Raw genomic sequence first — 19,731 nt, forward strand, 5'->3', positions numbered from 1 at the left:
CCATGGGCTCTTACTTAGCAGCCTCCTGTGCGGCACCTTGTCAAAGGCCTTTTGGAAATCCAAGTAGATCACATTCACCGTTTCTCCTTTGTCTACTTTGCTCATTACATTTTCAACAATTCTAACAAATTTGTCAGGTATGGTTTTGCCTTGACCAGGCCCTGTTTTACCATGTACTTCCAAGTACCCCACAATCTCATTCTTAATAATGGATGTTAAATCCTATCAACAACCAAGGTCAGCCTAACCAACCTACAGTTTTGCATCTTCTCCCTCTCTCCCTTCTTAAATATAGGGTATTCCTTTAGCCGTTTTCCAGTCCTCTGGGACTTTCTCTGACTCCAGTGAATACTGAAAGATTACCACCTATGCCTCTACCATCTCCGCAGCTATCTCCTTCAGAACCATGGAGTGTAACTCTCTGATCCAGGTAATTTATCCACCTGCAGACCTTTCAGTTTCCCCTTCTCCTTAGTTAAACAAGAACACATCAACAGGCTGGGGTTAAAGGGATGCAGACCATATGCAGGAAGATATATTAATTTACAACGCCTCATAGCTGGCACAAACATGGTGGACCGAAGGGCCTATTCTTGTGCGACACTGTTGTATGTTCTATGCACTGTCAAATGTTAGGACTGAGGTCACTTGACCACAGTTGCAAAGACTCACTATTGCTTGTCCAAAGTTAAGAGACAAAGACTGTGTCCACTTCTGTAAATCTGGGCAAAAAAACAACACACAATGGAAAAGTGTCGAAAATAAAGCTTCAGGGAAATATCATTAAATCATTTACACCACAATTTTCAAATTGGTACTCGATGAGAAGTTTTGATCAGTTTTAAGTTACTGTGTGCTATAACATTAATAAGAAAGAAAAAAAAACATCATTGAGCTCTTTTCAACTGCCAGAAAATAAGCATAGAGTATCTTTACACAGTAAAATGGATATATTGGTACCATGAGAATCATTTTTGGAAAATACCCATGATACACTGATCCCAGTTGTTTGTTTCTAATTCCTCATTCGGTTGTCATCAGTGAATAAATGATGCAAATAAATAAATTAATGCGATAAATGTGTTCTTCCCTGTAAAGGCAGCAAAGCTAAGAGTGTTTTCCTTTATTTGTCTCATCCCAGTCTCCCCAGGATATGACAATTTCTCTGTGAGGAATGATCAATAAACTGGATCTTAAGGCTCTGCAGCTAAGGCTGCATTCTAATCAATCACTAAACACCCTCATGACCTGTTGATCCTCTCTTCCAATGGGGAATTTGCTCACAGTTACTATTTATTTTCAATATGGACAATTAATGGTGTAAACCATGCCCTATTACTCCACGGTCCATCACAATAATCTTGACACTGTTTGAAAATATTATTCTCGTTTTATTCACATAGGTATGTAACACTGATTGAGAATTCTGACACAAATGCATGAGCAGGGGCTGACTTGAGCTTGATGATGACTCTGCAGGAAAATGGCAGCAAATCTTCAAAGCCCTGACATCAACATCATCCTGCAATTCAACATGAAATTCACTAAACTAAAACTCTAAACCACTCAACAATTACCTTGATGAGTATTCCATTTGCTAGCTTTCTTCAAAGTACAATAAATCAAAGCTTTAATATTTCAGTCTCTTAGAAAAAAAAACTATTTTGTGCCATGATATTTAACTGACATCATTATTTTGATGAATGTATCTCCTCTCCATAAATTTTCACAATTGTCGATTAATGTTTGACACACAATACACATCTAAAGTTATGCCACGAGATGCATCGCATATCTTAGTGTGCAGGCCTGTTTGCAGAATTTTAATTGCTGTGTTATGTCCATTATTTTGCTGTAAAGTACTGTACAGTTGTTCAGTTCTAAAGTTTTTTTTTCAGATTCAGATCTAACTTGGCCCTGTTGTAGTGATTGTAATGAGCTCAGCCAGATGGACACCATAGAATGTGACTTCCCTGTTTGGGGTTGTTAATCTGGTCCAATCAGGGAGCCATGGCTGACAAACATAAAGAAGAGTGTCAGAGGTTTTGTTGAGCTGGCTCTGAGAAAGCCAGACCAGTGTCACATACTAATGGTAACTTGGTGATGGGCTCTGGCCTCCCTGGAGTTACCTCACTGCGCCATTCCCATTGGTTTTGGTTGGATGGGCCATGCCTTTAATAATACCCAGACCTACAGTCTCCCGTCCTCAGGATGGCAGACATGAAGGTGGGGGATGTGGGTCTGGGAAAATTGGGATGACCCAGATTGACATAGTTCCCCAATGCTGAAAATATGTTGCTGGAAAAGTGCAGCAGGTCAGGCAGCATCCAAGGAGCAGGAGAATCGACATTTCGGGCATGGGCCCTTCTTTAGGAGCCCTGAAGAAGGGCGCATGCCCGAAACATCGATTCTCCTGCTCCCTGGATGCTGCCTGACCTGCTGCGCTTTTCCAGCAACACATTTTCAGCTCTGATCTCCAGCATCTGCAGTCCTCACTTTCTCATAGTTCCCCAATGCCTGCCCACCATTGATTGCCTCTGAAGTGCAGGCTGACAATCAGCAAATTAATCTGATAACCTATTTGGGGAATGATATTCTGACAGTGATGGATCAAACCCTTTAGCCCCAAACTCCTACATCATGGATGACAGCTGTCTTCCAACCGAGGCAGCCTCTTGGCTCCATCCTCCAGTAATGGGGCTGCGGTTAAGAAAAAAACCCAGCCTGAATGATTCATTTACCTCATGAGATTTCTCCTCTACTCTGAGGAACCTAACAGACTTGCCCCCTTCCATGTTGAGGTGCCCTCACAGTCCCAGGTGAGGCTGCCAAGGCTCCAAAGCTGTTGTTGACATGACGAGCTGGCAGCATTTTAAAGGCAGCCACTTTCTTTAATGCAATGGCAAATGCAGAGCCACTCTTCAAGAAGGTAATGCTGTCTAGTGCGCTGTTGAAAATGCAGGCTCGGAAAGCAAAGTTGATCCTCATGATGAACATCCATACTGAAAATCCACCTCCTGGGGTCTACAGCTGGTGCATATCAGAAGATCATGTCACTATCCAGCTGTGAGTCCAAAATATGCAGGTTTGGGCAAGTTGGAGAAAGTGAGGTGCTGGAAAAACACAGCAGGCCAGGCAGCATCCGAGGACCAGGAGAATTGACGTTTCGGGCAAAAGTCCTTCTTTAGGAATCTTATCGACGAAGGGCTTATGCCCAAAACGTTGATTCTCCTGTTCCTCGGATGCTGCCTGGCCTGCTGTGTTTTTCCAGCACCACACTTTTCAGGTTTGGGCAAATTACCCTACTATCTGCACAGATAGGGAACACTTAAATAGAAGCTTTAAAAATACGCTTTTGCATTTTGAAGTGAAATCCATTTCTGAGCTGAAAAATGCTGATTCTTCTGCTCCTTGGATGCTGCCTGACCTGCTGCACTTTTCCAGCAATACATTTTTCAGCTCTGATCTCCAGCATCTGCAGTCCTCACTTTCTCCAAATCCATTTCTGAGCCTTGCAGGGCATGCGGATCACTGCTGTTGGACCTGCTTTTAGACTGAGCTAACAAATCCCAGTGGAGATAGAAGGTGTGGGTCGACAATTGAATTCAATGTCCTGAACTGCATAGGAAAGGAGAATCTGGTCACTGCACACTGACATTACTCAACTCATCTTAACATCAGATGATGTCAGGTTTGGGTCTAGTTGCTTTTTCAAACATTATCATAGTCAATGCCTGCATGTGAATACAGCCTACTTGTAGAGCCCTAACAAAGCAATTAATGCCTGAAGAGTAGCCAAAGGGAGAAAATTTGAAGAGAAGAGAAGATAAAATTCAACCTTTAATAAGCAAAGAAAAATGTATCACATTTGCATTGCCTATAATATGATTTTTTTTATCATCTAACATTTTCATCTTTCCTTTCAACATGCAGAATATAAATAGAAGCATTTCATACAGAAGCTTTACCCCTGGATTTATCTACAATGCAAGAATGTCCCATCCTATTAGTTCCAGCCACATCCTAATTTGAATGCTGAGCAAATGGTTTTTATGTATCATGTACACATGGATAGAAAAGACTACTAAAGGTCTTTACTGAATACAATAATGTTGCTGGAGCCTACATAATGCTAAATGTACCCTAATTTAGCACAGAACAGAGCTAATTATCTCACAGATCAAAGTCTCCCCTTAAACGTATTCAGCAGCCACGCTATCCCACTTACATTGTTACAGGATTCAGGATTTATTAACCTTATTTTGCTGCATAATTGAATGTGAATGTGCTTTTTCATGGCGTGTGTACACTCAACATCTTTGTTTAAGTAAATTCACAGCATTAGCCAGGCGAAAGAATATTATTACTTGTTCATAGAGGTTTATGTTAGAAACTTCTTCCAACAGACAAGATGAAGACAAAAAGATTCTGCTAATGTTTGTTATTAATTGTTTATTCAACTACTTTCCCTTCAGTTTCCTTGAATTCATTATTAATCTCATAGACAACACCTGGAAGTAATGCAGTATCTTGAAAAATAATACAATAAACTCCTATCATTTGTGTCTTTATCATTCATAGATTCACTCACATACGTGCAACATTTCTGTGCACTATATTGCCAATTATATTACCTTGGTTGTTTATCATTTATTCCATTGACTCCCATTATGAAACATATTCACCATTTGCAATTTACCATTTGCAACTTTCTCCAGAAATGCACTTCCCAAGAATGGTAAGACTTTACTCAAAAACACTTAAAGGCAACTCAAAGGAGGCTCATTCCAAAACCATTGGCACTGAGCCAAAATAGCAGATATTTGGACGGAAGGGTAATTTTTAAGCAGTATCTTAAGGAGAAGTTAGGCAGATAGCTTTAGAAGAAAAGTGAAGACATGGTCACCAATGATAGTATGAAGAGAGTCACCGATACACAAAGAACCTGATCGACCCTGAATTGTAGGCCTCAGGTATATGGAAGGACCATCTTTACTTTTTCAGGCTCTTGAAAGTTTAACTATAAAATTAAACACAAGAAATGAGATGCATGTCGTAGCAATTATTTACTTAAAATTTGAATTTTAGGGATAGAGTGGATTAGCCACCTGTTAAATACCTAACTAAATTTTCCTTTACAGTTTTTTCAATATTAATTAAAAGGAAAATAGTGCAGTTCATTTAATATTTCACTGATGCACCATTTGTCTATTTCAAGACCCACATCTTACTAAAATTGGAAGGTCTGTCTTGAGAAGACTCTACAACATACATTTAGGAACATAACATTTATGTTGAGTTTGAATAATTCAGAAGAATAAAGTGTACAGAGGTAATAAAGACTATTTCTATTTCAATAAATGTTAGAGTTTGATACAATTGTATAGTTAAACTGGCCCTATAATTGAGGTTATTTAAACTAAATCTATCATTAAGATTCTTATATATACCTTTACATATATATTCACATTTGTACTGATATTTTTTATGTCTACATAAGTTTGGAAGAGCGTTTTAAACTTAAGCTTCTTAGTGTATAAGCTCCCTCTCTAGCCTTATGGAGTGGTTCACCCCTGGGTTAGGAAATGATTACGGTACTGCTTCATAATAATTCTTTCTTTGTTAGCTTTATCATTCTTCCTGCTTTCAGCTTCAAATCCCCTCTGCTAGGTTGTTTTCCCTGTTCCAGATTTTTCCTAACCTCTGTCTTAATGCACTTCTCATGTGTTCGCCAGTATCCATTTTATGTGTTGCATTTCGCAATCACTTACTCATAGTCGTATCCAAGGTAAAACAAATCAATAATTATTGTGCAAAGAATAACAAGTCCTTTAAAATGGGAGATCAGGGTAGAGAGAAAATTGGCTGTGAAACTTGGCAGTAATTGGAAACTGACCAGAAAAATAAACAAGAAAACCTTCAGCAGCATTGAACTCTGACTAATGAAAATAATGGATGTAACACATGTAGTAACTCATATCTATTGATGGAAGGAACTCTTTTGAAAGGGCACTAATCAGATATTTATTCCAAACCATATTCAAAATGAGACTTTAGACAACATTGGCTGGAATTAGAAAAAGGAACAGCTCTATCCTTCAGTCTACACCAATAGTTTGATCTCATCACACTGCCATCACATCCCCACTTCCATCACCACTTTAATACTGATGTGAAGATGTCTTTCACAAAAATGACCACAAAGGATAGTGCATTTTATGATATCATCCAGCCTTTCCCTTGGGCTTTGAGTATTTTTGAACCTAGTTAGTTCTTGCTGATTTTTAGTCAGCCACGTTTGAGAAAGTCACAAGTACTGAACAAGTTTATGGAAAGGAATTGCCTTCCACCAATGAAAAATAATTGAATTAATTAGAATGAATAGTCTTCCCCAAATAAGTTACATTCAAATGTTGATGATGTTGGATCTCTCAAAGGGAATTTTTCTGCAGTTCAGCAACATAGTGGCATTTCTTGCACAATAAAGGTAAAATTTTCAGGCTTTGCATTAGTGTATTAATTATGTCTGGTAATATTTCGTTTTGTAAATTCACTGACTGTTAAACTGCTCTGATTCTTTGATTCCTTTTATTTCTTGTCACTGTTCCCTTTTAGTCTATGTTGCAAGATCAATTCTTCTCAGAGACATTTGTAAAATATCTTTTCATACTTTATTTGCTTCAAGGGAACCATCCCAACCTCATTCAAACTTTCTCATCATATTTTGAAAACTTTTTAGACATTTAATTTGTTAGAAATATTTAGTTGTCCACTATCTACTGTTTCATGGGGTAAATAAATATGTTATTTTAATGTGTCAGTGAAAAATAGATCGTGAAATGTGTATTCTATCAACATTATGTTAGAGTAATAGTAACTGTATTGCTATGAAGCAATCTGTTCCTCAAACTGGTGCAAGACTGCCATCTAATGGCTTTTGGTGATAAATTCAGGATTGTTCTGTTAAAGCGCTCTCATACAATCATTCTGTAAAAGAGTTGAGCGCATGAGTAAAATAACTGTTCATTATGGAGCACTATGAGTCACATTTTCTTGTGAATATCTGACATAAAGAGGTTTACTTTATCTCAAAGATGAAAGCCAGGCAGGTTGTTTCATGTTTTCAAAGCCCTGCAGCTCAAAATTGCTCTGCCTTAATATCAGTAAAAGGCAAACGGATACAATCCCTAAACATCATTGAATACCCAGAAGAACTATTTACCAGTAGAGCTGTTCTGTGAACTGAGACTAGATAAAGGTTGATGTGCCAACATAGGAATTATAACCATAGCAGTTTAAATTGAAATCGTATTTGGGTAAAGAAGAAAAACAAAACCTATCGGGGACACATCACATGCATTAGCATCTAGAAATAGAATGCAGACCTCATCTACATTTTCCCTTTAAACCACCACCAAAATATATTACAGCTAACTCTCAATATTGATGTGTCTGCTTAATTAATTTGAGCATCCTGTTAGTTAAAAAAAAATTATCTTTTTGTAACATCTGATGTAGTGACTCATTAACAAAAGCTGAGTTGAATAAGAACCATCTAACACAGTTTGCCATAACTCCTCCATCCATGAATCTCTGGGGTTCAGTCACATTGTGAGGATCTCAGAACTCTTTGATTATTCTTCTCTTTTGTGGATCAACTCTAACACTGGACGGATCCACAAAATGCCTAAAGTGTTTAATTGTTGGATCTAAGCTTTCACATTAGTTGTTGAGTGTAATCCTTGCTTCCTGAAAATATTGCATCATAGCTCACTCTCCAGGGTGGATCAGAGTAGATCCAGGGGTCTGGATATAATCCATCTGGAATTGAAATCCATCCAGTCCTATTAGGATACCTGGCATTGTCCTTTGACAGATTTCTGGTTTTGATTTGAAACTGCAGGTTATCTTTTGAAATTAAACATTTTATTCAGGGTTATGAACAGCCTAGACTGTCCAACGAATGATAGTTACCAAACAAAGCGATTTACATTTAATTTTGCGAAGATTGAACTTGTTCCCTAAGGGCTTTTAGGACTCTGAAACAAACTTGCAATGATTTCAAAGAGCTGTACATCACCGAGTATAAACTGCACACTGTGGGTAGAGTTAGAACAGGTTAAACCTGTAGACCACAACAGTAGACCACACCGCACTGCATCAGACTACATGACATTGGAAATTATTCTAAAATGACAAAGGCTTGGGAGTAAATAAACATAAATACACAAAGCAGCTAAGTTAGCCCATAGCTATTACAAGTATAAGTCAATGCCTGGCATATCTATGATCGCCATGTCTTATAATATTTACCATATTATGAATAAATACATAATTAAGTGGTACTTTAAAATCTAAGCCTAAAAAAGGTTCTTGATTTTGTCTCCTGCTCAACCGATCTATTTTGAATCCAAGTTATTGTGTGGCATCAAACTAGACTAGGTAAGACTACATTTGAAGTAATGTGTGCAGTTTTGGACCCCATATCTCAGGAAGGATATACTGGCTCTGAGCGTGTACAGAGGACGTTCACGAGAATGGTCCCAGGAATGAAAAGCTTAACATATGAAGAATGTTTGAGGACTCTGGGTCTATCCTTGATGCAGTTTAGAAGGATGGGGGGGGGGGGGGGGGGGGGATCTAATTGAAACATACGGAATGCTGAATGGTCAGAGTAGATGTTGGGAAGATGTTTCCATTGGAAGGAGAGACTAGGATCCAAGGGCACAGTCTTAGAGTAAAGGAAAGATCTAGATAAGGAGAAACTTCTTCAGCCAGAGAGTGGTGTGTCTATGGAATTCATTGCTACAGAAGGCTGTGGAGACCAGGTCATTGAGTATATTTAAGACTGAGATAGATAGAATCTTGTAAATCAAGGGAATTGAGAGTTATGGGGAGAAAGCGAGAGAATGGGTTTGAGAAATCTATCAGCAATGATTGAATGGTGGAGCAGACTGGATGAGCTGAATGGCCTAATTTCTGCTCTTACATCTTATGGTCTGGTAAAAACAGACCTCTTTCCCAATTTTGCTTAACTCTCATTGCAGATGACATTTGATGAATTTCACTCTCAACAGCTTTGTTTGGCTGTATAAAGATTAATGTAAATTCAGAAGATTGTTTGGGTGTTGAGACTTGACAGTCCCTAAGCACCAGCTTGTTAGTTTTGCCACAGGAGAATTAAGCACTTGTTTGAACATCCTTTCCTCATCTACCAGAGAAGCTGAGGAACCTTTCTTGGTTTGAACAGACACTTTGGCTATGTTTCAGGATATTTAGTTATATAGTATGCTATGCCGTGATCATTCATGGAAACTCAGCTCTGAAATTTCAGGCTGGTCTTCATGGTTTTGCAGTTCCTTTATTCTGCAAATCAGAAATAAGTCAGTCCAGCTTTCCTGCTTAAAAGAAAACAGCTTTGGCTCTGAAGCATAAAGAAAATAGCAGTGATTTTTCTCTCTCTATTTGAAGGTATCTATAAATATATCAAGGATATAACCAGTGGTTCAATACCTCCTGGCCCATGAAGCTTTATTCATAATGATAGTTTAAGAGAGTACTTTTCTGGCCACGGCTCAGCATCAGTAAAAACTGAAATTGCTGCATGTTTTTAACATAAAGCTTATCTTGTTTCCCTCTACAAGAATATCTGCACTCCAGTAACGTCCACCTGGTTCCCTGATCATGCCAAGGAAAGACATCCTATGATCACAAACTTTCTCTATTGCCTTATTCTGTACATGCTTCTTGCTGTGATTATACAGTTTGGGAGTGACCCTTCTTCAGCCTTTTTTTGGTTGGACATGTTTTGCAATAGGTTTCATTGCCCAACCTTACCATACAATTAGCAAGCGTGCTTGATCCACTCTGTTCCTGCCTTTTACTCTATTTTTATGGCTACGTCTCCACTCTTAAATTTAACAAACACCACTGAGTTAGTCATTTTTGGGATTTAGTTCTCCCTGTTTTTCTGAATCACGGAAAAATTTTGCTTCCTGACTAGCTCATTTGAATTCCCTTTGTTAAATTATTCCCCAATTACAACAATCAAGCGATGCTTCATCTCACACTGACAATCATTCTGCCTGGATTAGTGCTTCTTTAAGCTGCCACACTCACAGTTTTCTACAATTTTTTGCAGATAATTGATTTAAAAAATCAATACTTTCCCCTTGTCACTAAACAGACTTGTTAAATTTAACTCGCTCAACCATGGTATTTTTTCATGGATAGGCTTGGACTTCAAGTGCACTTATCACATCCTTGTGCATTGTTTTATTTTCATGGACCTTGGACATTGCTAGGACATGGTATGCATTGCAGCCTATGACACTGAGTAGACTACTGACCAACGCACTGCTCAGCTCTGCAGTGAGGTCAAGTGCAATACAATACCTTCCAATTCTATAGTGCCATTTCAACCACATTTCTGCTCAAAGCTTTACAGTAATGAGAGCGACTTCTCAATATTGTTCTTTCACTCACTGACACCATATTAGTTTCTTGGTGATGTCGCTAAAGGATGATGAAATAAGAAAAGCATTAATTTGATCTAAGAAATATCTGACTGTGGCTATCTCTTGCCACCAGGCTATAAAGGAAAGCAAGAATGGGTGACTTTTGTGACTATTAGTCTGTCAATTAGCATATCACACAGTCAAACTTAACCCTTCACACCATGAATCCCTCCAAAACCTTTGATTCTACTCATATATTGCATGGCCACAGGCAACACAGAGCAGTAGGAACTCTTAGAAGAGTAGAGGATTTGGAGATGCCAGTGTTGGACTGGGGTGTACAAAGTTACAAATCGCACAACACCAGGTTATAGTCCAACAGGTTTAATTGGAAGCACTAGCTTTCGGAGTGCTGCTCCTTCATCAGGTGGAGGAGTTGGACTGTCAGCAGGAGAACATATTCACCCAGAGAAATGTTCTCGGAAGTAAATGTCAGTGAGCAATAATGCATGAGATGATTGTGCTGCAGTAAAGATGCCACCGCTATGATATGTCATCCACTGGAACAACAAAACTTCATAGCAGGGCAAATGGTATGTATCTGGTTTAACTGTTGGCTGACCTCTGATCTTAAGATTAGTTCTAGAATTTCAAGAAACAGTCTCCTACAACCTAACCCTGTGAAGCCCACTCAGAATTTGAAATGTTCCAATGAGACACCTCCCATTCTTCTAAAATGGCATAGGCCATTGTACTAAATCTCTCCTTGTCTGGGAATCAACCTCATGAGCCTTCATTCCACCTACTTAAAGCAAGTATATCCTTTCCCTACAGTGTGGAAACAATTTGGCCCACAAGTCCACATTGACCCTCCAAAGAGTACCCACCCAGACCCATTCCCCCTACCCTATTATTCTATATTTACCCCTGACTAATACACCTAACCTACACATCTCGGAACAAGTTAGCACAGCCAATTCATCTAACCTGCACATTTTTGGATTGTGGGAGGAAACCGGAGCACCCAGAGGGAACCTACACAGACACGTGGAGAATGTGCAAACTTCACACAGACAGTCGCCTGAGGCTTTAATTGAACCTGGGTCCCTAGCACTGTGAGGTAGCAGTGCTAATTATTGAGCCACCATGCTGCCTGTTGTTTCCTGCCGTTGCACAATAAAGGCTATCATACCATTGTCCTTGCTTGTCAGTGAAAGTGCTTACATGTAAGATTTCTATGTTTCTTGTACAAGGACAGCCAAATCCTTCTGAACACAGACATTTAATAATTTTTCACTGTGTCCTCCTCTCAGTTTACATTCCCTTATAGTTTTGTACAGGATGTATTACTCAGTAACTTCATCTGGCTCATTATCATGGATTATGAATTGCTGAGCTGATCCTTGCGGCACCTGACTAATAACAGTCAGCCAAGCTGAAAATAATCTCAAATAAAAACAAAATACTGTGGATGCTACAAACCTGAAAATAACCTGCTTATTCCAACTCGCTGTTTTCTGTCCTTTAGCAACTCATGTTACTTTATTACCCAGAACCCCAGAAATTCTTACCTTCTGTAACAAACTCTTATGTGGCATCTTATCAGATATATTTTCAAAATACAAATATAGAATACATCCACATGTTCATCTGTAACCTTGAAAAATATCTAATGGATTTATCAAACATGATCAGGACAACTTCTATGAAAATTGAACATTTACTCAGATAAAAATCCTGGTTCCTCAGTAGAAGGTCTGGTTTCTTGATAATCTCAAGCTAAGAAGGTCTGAATTTAATTCTCAAATTATTTATTGATCATTAGAATTTAAGAAGTAGGAGCAGGGATAGACCACTAAGTCCATCTAGCCTGCTCCATGAGACCATGGCTGATCTGATTGTGACCTTAACTCCACTTTCCTACCTGTCCCCTATAATTGTAACTCTCTCGTAAATCAAAAAATCTGCCTAATTCAATCTCAAATATATTTAGTGACACACCCTCCCCTGTTCTCTATGGCAGAGATTTCCAAAGACCAACAATCCTCTGAGCGAAGAAATTTGTATTGGTCTCCACCTTAAATGGGAGACATCTTATTTTCATTTCAGAATCTTACAGTTTTAACAAGATCACTTTTCATAAATCTCTAAACTCTGGAAAGGAGAGGCCAGCCTATCAAATGTCTCCTTGTAAGACAATTCTCAAAGACTAGGAATCAACCTGGGGAACCTTCTTCCCACCTGTTTAAGACAGTCTGCTAAATCCAACATATATAGGCCCAACCTGCTCAACCTTTAGCCCAAGAATTTGCCTAGCCAAACTTGTCTGGATTGCTTCTATAATAAAAATATACCTCCTTAAGTAAGGAGCCCAAAACTACACTGTATTTCAGATGTCTCAGTGATGTTCTGTAATGTTATAGCAAACGTTCCTTACTGTTATACTCCAACCCCTGTAGTAAAGGGCAACATTCAGTTTGCCTGCCTAATTGCTTGCAGTGCCTACATGCCAACATTTTGTGATACATGAATAAGGACATCCAGATCCATTTATATTGAAACAGTTTGCAGTGTCACATAATATCCTGCCTTGCTGTTCATCCTGTCAAAGTGGACGGGCTCACACTTTTCTTTACAGTATTGTACTGATGTTAAAATTAAACATCTAATGATAGCCAGTGAGGAAGGCCTAGTCAGTCTGCAAAAAAAGCTTCTGTAACAATAATCTGAAACTGTCTTCAATCATAATAAATCTAGTTGCTATACTCCATTATCAATCAATGTTGGATTGTTAAGAAGGCTTTAAAAAAATGTTTTAGGAAGTTTGCAGAGGTACAGCCTCTTCAGATGTAGTACTCATTGGGGTCATGGTAACTGCGAGATACATCATACTCAGTGCATCCGTGTTGCATAATACTAATATACCTTTGAAATATCCTGGGCACAATCTCCTGTTGTTTCTTCTCCAACATGTCCAGCACTAGATTGACACTGCTGCATGGTGATTAAGCTTGCTGTTGTTAGTAACTACAATTTATATGCAGCACAGCCAACAAACTCTGTCTTTTCCTGCAGCTACTTTGTCCTAGTTAAAATTGGAGTGATTGCCATAATTGTAAGAAACCAGCAACTCTGCTGGAATTTGGCAAATTTTTCTTTAGCTGCTGTAAACAAGCAAAACCAGTTTTGTATGCATTTTTGTGAATTGCTCAATTTAAATCACATTTAAAACATGCCCTAAAGCAAACGCTTTAACAAGGAATTATAAATACACAGTTTTCCTGATACATATTTAGTGCATGGACCATCTTTAACAGGAGATTAGTTTGGAGGAACTAGTTGGTAAGGCAGATCTTTGCTCTGATGAAAAATGGGGATTGGATAAAAAGGAAGCTTCTGGAGCTTTTTATACGGCAAAATAAAAAATGTGCAATCTTGGCTGTAATTTTATGTTTTCCTCCTTTAACATCATACTGCTGCCGACTCCTTCCCGCATTAACTACCAGCATTGAGTTAATAAAGTAAGACTCCATGAAGTGGCAGAAATGAGGTTAACTTTGGGCTGATTTTCCATAGCTACAACAAAGTGACTTCTGGACTACCAGGGGAAATTGTCTCTAGATATATTTCATACATTCCTCATAAGTGAATTTAGCAGCTTGTCATCTGAGTGGCCCTGAAAGCAAGTCCCTGCTGGAAGGTGAAAACAGAAGGAAAAAGCTTTAACTTCTAAGGAGTGATTAATATGCTATCTGCAAGGTCCTGTGCGGACAAAATGGAGTGGAAGCTTCAGCAGAGTTACAGGGTGCACAGACAGGCCTGAGGATGAAATTTACGGTTCTGAAATGTAGGCCTTCAGATTGCTGTTGGAGACCAACGGTGAGAAAGTCTCAATTTCCATCAAAAGTCCGGCTCAGGAGAGTAGGAAGAGAACTAGTAGGAACAGAAGCTTCTGTTCAGTCTACTTGCAGGAAATCGGCCTTTGTGTCATGGAGTACTTTGTGTGAGATCTCCTTTGGAATTGAGACATGAAGCCAGCTATCCGCTCCTTAGAGACCAACCCTGTCACTCCACAAAAGCCTTGGTAACTTTAGACAAAAGAGAAAGTAGAGATTGACAGAACTGAGCTTATCCTGATCTCTGCACCTGGAGAAATATAAATGCATTAGAAAAATCTGGACCCAATTGTGTCTGTAAAACTAATTTGTTACTTTTGGTTACTGTCATAATAACTATATAACCATAATAATGTCAATGTGGACAACAATTTTGATTTTGCCAGCTGCAGTAAGGATTACCACTCTCTAGACAGTTTTTACAGCCACAAAGGACAATGTTCAATACAGAAGTGATATATGTGGGTCTCATCTTCTGAGACAATGGCTGATTTGTGAAAATACCTTGTTACCACGTTAAAAGCACCTTTTAAATGCAAGCTATTGTTGGAACTTGTTGTGATTAAAAGTCATTTATACTTTATGATTGTTGTTAGATTGAGCTATTTCGACATCTGTTTTGAACTGAAGTATAGTTATTCTAATATACTGGCTTGCTTTGATGGCGTGTACACCAGCACACAATATCGTTTTAATATATACAAAGTACTGAAAGATGTTATCAGATGATTACTGATGATCTCATCATATCTGACCTGCCTTTAACAATGGTGTAGGATGTGGGTACTGTGTACAGAGAAATATGTGACTGCTCTCATCCTTCACAGATTTTCATCACTGTCAGGCATTGGAAGTGAAACTGGGGTTAAAGATTCAACTTCTACAACTTGTGGCTTGATATAGTTTCATCGTTCTAAAATCTCAAGATGTGTTTAATAGATGGAAGCATTTTTTTTCACCTAATGCGATAAATAATTGCAAATTGTTATAAATATATTTATGGCATTCTGCAATAATAAATAAGGAGACGATGAAAACAATAGTTAATTGCATGCATCCAGGAAAGAGATCAATTTATATCCCATCGAATTAATACCTATACGATGTGATATAATTTCTGACTTGCTGAACTGCTGTTGCTGAAAACAAAACAGGAAGCAAACAGATCTGTGGTATCCATTACCCCAATCTACAAGTCACATGGCTCAATCTCATTTGAGTACCTTTGTCTACAAATAATTCAGGCAAGCAGACATTGTATGTAAGATAGCACACAGTTACTATTCTTTGTAACCAATTAACTTAAAATTCCCTCGTGTGCAATGGCAATGGAGAAGTTCTGATATGAGCTGATGATATTTGAAGCTATTCATCACAAACATACAAGGTGCAAATGTAGGTCATTCCCTTAAACAATGAGATTGTGTTTTCACTGGGGTACTTCAGACTTTCTCTAGTAACTTCAGTATAAGATCCACAGAAACCCTGATGAAGCAACATAACTGCTGTTTCTCCAGATTTTCCTTGGGTGAGGATCACTGGGGATTCATTCCCAATGTGCTTAATTATATTATTTCGTGTAAAATTGTATTTCTACATCAGTTCTGTTCTACATGATTTTCTAAGCTATTTTGTTCTGTGCTAGCAGCCTACATCAATTAAGGAAATCAATTGGTTTACAAACAATGGTACGAGATATTTAAGCCTTAGTCCGTGTTCAATTAACTGATCTCAGTCTGGATAAGTAGGAGAGCTTTTCAGTTGGATTCAGCAATTTAGATTAGTAAAGGGAGGGAAAAAAAACAGCCAGAACTCTGGTTCTTAACCATTGTACAGGAGCCCCTCCTGGACAGAAATGGACTCAGATGTGAGTTCCTCCATGTCAAATAGACTTTTGAAATTCAAGCCTACATTTTAGCAGTCAAATGGCTGGAACAGAAAATGTACTCCAGCAAAACTTTAAAATAAAAATCAAGTACTGTGAGGGCTGCAAATCTGAAATAGAACCAGAAAGTTCGAGAAAAACTCTTTAGGTTTTGCAGCAACTTCAAAAAGAGAAATTATATTCAGTTACAGAAATCATTCATGTTACTGTCATATAGGAGACATCTTCTTGTCTTCTGTTTTTGGCTATTGTTTTAATAAACTGGTCTACATATTCCTTCCAAAAAATGTAATCATTTGGCTTTGTGTACAAATTTAAGGTCCCTTCATGTTAGTGATGCCGATCCATAAGATGCCAATCCCTAAAGTCTTTGATAAAGAAAAATACTTTTTGCCCTAAAGTCAACCATATTTTCCTTGTTATGACAATAAAACTGCCCACAATAGTGAAGTTGGGGGAATGCATAAAGCAAAAGCACCCCAAATAAGGAGAGCCCTTGACCTTAAGATGGAATAAAGCATAAAGCATAAATAAAAAACAAAAGTGCATAAGTCTATAGTTAGATTTAATACTTAATATCAATAATCTCAATTTATAATGAAGCAAAGTTAAATACTAAGCAATAAAGGACAAGACGTTTGATCAAAGAGGTTTGAAGGAGCTCTTAAAGGAAGAAACCTAAGTAGAGAATTTAAGAAGGAATTTTAGGGCTTAGGACTTAGGAATTGCTGAAGGTACAATGGGCAATCCTTAAGCAATCAAGATCAGGGATGCTATAAAGGCCAGAACAAGCTGAACACACATAACTCAAGGGATTGTGAGGCTAGATTCCAGAGCTATGTTGTGTTGAGGCCATAGAGAGATTTGAAAACAAGGTTGAGAATTATTGCACTAAGTCATATGTAGCCACAGATTTAAATAGAAAATACTTGCCCAGAAATAGTCACAGTTCCTATGTGTGATTAGTGATGTCAAGTTATCCTATGCATATCTTCTTTATGTTCTGCAAATAAAAATGTTTTAAATGAAATACTCAGGAAATAATGACATCTCTGGTGATCTTAATAGAGGGATTTGTAATGTGTATCAAATTAGCTTTGTAATTATAATTATGTTTGACCACTGAAATCCTAGGGTCAAGGGATTGGCCTTCTTAGGCATACTTAGGGACACATGATAACTAATTTTCTTCATTTAAAAAACAAGCCTTTTTTTCACAGTTTTGTGATAAATAGCCAGAATGAACATTGTGGAGATTCATTTGCCGAAATGGCTACAAAGTTTATAGCGTAAACTGGCTACAGCCTAAAGCCCACCCTTTGCTGGCTTGTTAGCATAGATCAACTGGCAATACTCATGCTGCAATTAAAGTGAGACAACATGAACAAGCAAAGTTTTTCTGCATGAAAAGTTGCTAACTTGATTGTAATTCTCCAGTGAATTTTCATGTTTGTATTAGATGAGCACATCATCCATCAGAATGAATTATTCATGTCCCTAGCAGACCATTGTGCCAATTTTGTACTAACACTTGATTAATGCCTGTACTTCATCTTTGAAAGCCATGGGTATATGACGGAACGGAATCAATGTTCCCTGTGTTGTTGCATTAACCCTCGAGAATATCAGTAAGAATTATTTTTTACTAAATCAAACATATAAGACGTTATTCCAATTTATAGATTCAGTTATTTTCTATGATTGTGTGCTTTGTCAAAATATTACTTGCCAATCTTCACCTTTGTAGTTGTTACATTTAAAAAGAGAAGAAAAATTGCATGAAAAGTGTTAGTTGTCATTCCAAACAATGGTCAAGCTAAGTTTAAATTAACAATGCAACTCTGTGATATAATGTAAATCCCCCTTACCTTTGTTATAAATTCTTTTACAATGCTTTGAATTTAGCACAGACATCTTAATTAGTTATCTGGGGGGGGTTCTTCCATCTTCTTCAGTTTTCTTTCTTCCCACTCAGTTACTTCATTTCACTGGCATGTTTTTCAATAGGCACCAATAAACCGCTTGATGGCATCTTGACAGGTGGCAAATCTAATGTACAAGCCTTGACAATGAGTGTTGACAACTTATTTGATTAGGAAAGGGTATTACTGCCAAGTGTACTGAATTGTCACACACATGCACACCCCTTTGTCTTTTTTCATATTCTTAGCAGATGCCATTTGATAGCCTGTGTAAGCAAAGTGTGACCTTATTTTGCCTGCCTGTGAGATGAGATCTGATCTCCTCAAAAGGTAATTAAAATTTAATGTGTGTGAGCTTAAGATTTCAAACATAATACCATGCTTTTATTCATTCATGGCATGTGAACACTGCTGGCAGGGCCAGTATTTATTGCCCATTCTTAGTTGCCCATGAGAATGTGGTGAGCTGCTTTCTTGAACACTGAAGTCCAACTGTTATAGGTAGACCCACAATGCTATTAGGAAGATAGTTTCACGATTTTGACCAGTGTCACTGAAGGAATGAGAATATGTTTCTAAGAGAGACTAGTGAATTACTTAGAATGGAATTTGAAGGTGACAATATTCCCTTGTATCTGTTCCCTTTCCCTTCTAGGTGACAATGGTCATGGATTTGGAAGGTGCTACTGAAGGAGCCTTGGCGCATCTCTGCAGTGTACCATCTAGATGGTACATATTCAAATAAGCTGCTTTGTCCCGGATGACATCAAGCTTCTTGAGTGCTATTGGAGCTGCAGTCATCCAAGTAAGTAGATGTGAACAGCCTTTGGAAAATTGGGAGCTAAGTTATTTGATGAATGATTCCAGCCTCTCATCTGCTCTTGTAACCATTTTATTTATACGGTAATCCAGTTCTGATTCAGGTTAATGATAAACCCCAGGTTGTTGAAAGTGGGCTATTCAATGGTGGTCATGTCATTGAGTGTCAAGGGGCAGTGGTTAGCTTTTCTCTTTTTGGAGACTGTCATTGTCTGACATTTCTATGATGTCACTTATAGTTGATATTTGTTACCCCAAATGTGGATATTGTCTATGTTTTGCTGTATTTGCAGATGGACTGTTTATGCAGCTGATGGATCACAAATGATGCTGAACATTGTGCAATCACCAGCGAACATCCACTTCTGATCTTATGATGATGGGAAGGTCAATGATGAAGCAGCTGATAAACTCCTGCAGGGATGTCCTGGAGCTGAGATGACTAATCTCCAGCAACTACAACCATCTTCCTTTGTGCCAGATATGACCCCAACCAAGTGATAGCTTTCCCCGATTCCCATCGACTTAACTAAGGCTCCTTGATATCACGCTCAGTCAAATGTGACCTCAATATCGAGGACTGCATTGTTGAGTCCACTGAAATAAACAGAATGTCTTTGTTCTGGATAACAGTATGCCAAGGAAAAGAAATATACATTAGGTGAGGCTACATAAAATCCACTTCATAACAAAGAAAGGTTAAACATCCATTGAACTTTGAACTTATTCAATGCAACAAACATCTAACTAAC

This window comes from Chiloscyllium punctatum, chromosome 44 (assembly GCF_047496795.1).
Source record: "Chiloscyllium punctatum isolate Juve2018m chromosome 44, sChiPun1.3, whole genome shotgun sequence".
Lineage (NCBI taxonomy): Eukaryota > Metazoa > Chordata > Chondrichthyes > Orectolobiformes > Hemiscylliidae > Chiloscyllium > Chiloscyllium punctatum.